A 276-nucleotide genomic window follows, 5' to 3' on the forward strand; every position below is an offset into this window, starting at 1 on the left:
TAAGTGTGAATGTGAGTGCAAGTGTGCGTATGTGCACGTGCCTGCCAGTGTGCGCGTCCCAAGTAATCTGACGAAGTGAGATCGACACCCAAACGGGAAATATCAATTTAGTCCAAATCAAACTCCAGCCAGCGTAATCTGGCTATAATCCGGTCTCCTCGAGAGCTAACTTCGCCAGACCTTAATTACCAATAAACCAATTGGCTCAGAAAACGGACCGAATCCCATCCGCCAAAATCCTCAACTGCAAATGAAAACAGAAGACAATCTGCTCCT

This window comes from Penaeus monodon, chromosome 28 (assembly GCF_015228065.2).
Source record: "Penaeus monodon isolate SGIC_2016 chromosome 28, NSTDA_Pmon_1, whole genome shotgun sequence".
Classification (NCBI taxonomy): domain Eukaryota; kingdom Metazoa; phylum Arthropoda; class Malacostraca; order Decapoda; family Penaeidae; genus Penaeus; species Penaeus monodon.